The 2,000-nt window shown below is 50.6% G+C and overlaps 1 non-coding gene across 1 annotated transcript; it reads left to right on the top strand.

Moving 5' to 3' along the window:
• The first annotated feature begins 489 nt into the window (after positions 1-489).
• On the top strand, positions 490-571 carry Trnas-cga (transfer RNA serine (anticodon CGA)). The gene has a single exon. It is a non-coding gene; the product is annotated as a tRNA-Ser (tRNA).
• Positions 572-2,000: the final 1,429 nt, after the last annotated feature.

Raw genomic sequence — 2,000 nt, 5'->3', positions numbered from 1 at the left:
TATCACAAGCGAGAAGGCCTTTCACACTTGAGAACTTGTGGTTTCGTAACAGTACTTGCGAGCATCGCCTATGCGAGGTGGCTCCCTTAAGGTGGTTACAGTCAAGCCTCGCTTTACTTATCCGGTCCTCTTTTATCCGGATCCCTCGCCATCCGGAAGAAAACTCGTTGGTTACCGATTTACAGCATATGCCATGCATACATACAGTATGTGTGTTCGATTGCCTACCCGGATGTTTTTGTGGAAAACGGATGTGTGCGGTTAAGCGAGGTCTGACTGTACACACACAGCACTGTGATGTCTTGCAAGTTTTCCTGCGGGAAAAAAACCAGATCTCCATCGTGCGCACTCTCGACTTGCCTGTAGATCTTGGGCTGTGGCGGTCGGTCGGTGGGAAAGGGGGCTCACTCCTTATCGTCCAGGCAAAGTACATTATACAAGATGCGCTCTTGATTAAAGTGGGTGAGCAAGCGCTCTCTGAGCATCGAAGCAGTGGTGGCCGAGTGGTTAAGGCGATTGACTCGAAATCAATTGGGCTCTGCCCGCACAGGTTCGAATCCTGTTCACTGCGGTGGACCTTCCTTTTTCGCTTTCTTTTTCTTCGTTGGCTCCTTTTTCATACATGCACATTATGTTATGCATTAGCTTTTAGTTCCTTTCACGCTACTGTCGTGGACCTTGAAATCCGTTGTGAAGTCAAGCGGCCACTATTATCAAGAGTACATAACCCCCCAGAGTGTGCAACGCCTGATCCAGCTCTGCATAGGGTCTTGGTCGAGCGTAATCGGATCTTTGCGTCATAATACCGTACACATCTGACGGGAACCCGGGGAGTCGCGGGTACACTCGGATCAAAAACAACGGTGCCCTGCCTCGAGACCGGGCTTGCGGTGGTGTGGAGTGTACGCATGACATCAGAAGATCCGATTCTGCTCGACCAAGACCCTATGCAGAGCTGGACCAGGCGTTGCACACTCCGGGGGGTTATGTACTCTTGCTATTATATGCGCTGGCCTTGGTTGTGTAATGCGTTTACGTGATTGCGACAGAAGAAGTTCTCATGCAGTTACCGTATAGGCGCGTACAAAGGCCGCGGCTTATATGACTTTTTTTGGGGAATTTTGCAGGCTACTATACGAGACCGGCTTCTATTCAAACCAGGTATTTCTATGTGTGTCAACACTAAAACCAGGCTTATGTGCCGACAGTGTATCTTGAAAATCAGGCTTGTATTCAAAACAGGCTTCTGTATGAGACACTACGGTATGTGTTTCTCTGTCGTGTTCAGTTGCGTCGGTGCTAACACCGCGGAAGCCCACGAAACAGACAGGGTCAGCGCAACTGCGAGACAGTCCGTTACGAATGTCCGTGTAAGTGAAACATTGCTTCGGTGTGTCTGAATGCCGTATCTGCTGCATTTCTATATTTTTTTGGGGCGAGAGGGGGGGGGGGGGGTTAGAGTGCGTCTGGGATTGTGTGTGTGTGGGCGCGAGCGCTTGCGTGGGCGGGTGTGTGGGTGTGTGTGGTGTGTGTGTGGGTGTGCATGTGTGTGCATGTGTGTGCATATGTGTGCATGTGTGCATAATATTATGTGCATATGTGAGTGATTGTGTGTGGGTGCTTCCCTGGACACTCGCCTGCTCACGCTCGTGCATGCACGTGTCTACACGTCTTCTTTTGCACAGTCAACGCCTGAGAGATCCCGGCAAGCAGCGACTCACGTTACCAACATCCACATCCGTACCGCTGGGCATCGACGACGATATTGGCAGCAGAAACGTACGCAGCACAAGCCTAACTAACCCTATTACGAACGACAAGGAGGAAGCGACGCGGGTGACCGATACCTTTTCAGAGACTTCTACAACGGGCTTGTACTACGTGAAGAAAAACCATCCGCCTGCTGTCCTCAGTCCTAGTGTGAAAAGATCATTGGATTTAGAAGATGCCCCTGATGCTGACGGTAGGGTGTCTGCATGTCTCTCTCTGTCTCTCTCTCT

Source organism: Sycon ciliatum, unplaced genomic scaffold (assembly GCF_964019385.1).
Source record: "Sycon ciliatum unplaced genomic scaffold, ocSycCili1.1 SCAFFOLD_2826, whole genome shotgun sequence".
NCBI classification, from domain to species: Eukaryota; Metazoa; Porifera; class Calcarea; order Leucosolenida; family Sycettidae; genus Sycon; species Sycon ciliatum.
The sequence above is the reverse complement of the archived record's forward strand: the minus strand, read 5'-3'. Positions and strand labels throughout refer to the sequence as shown.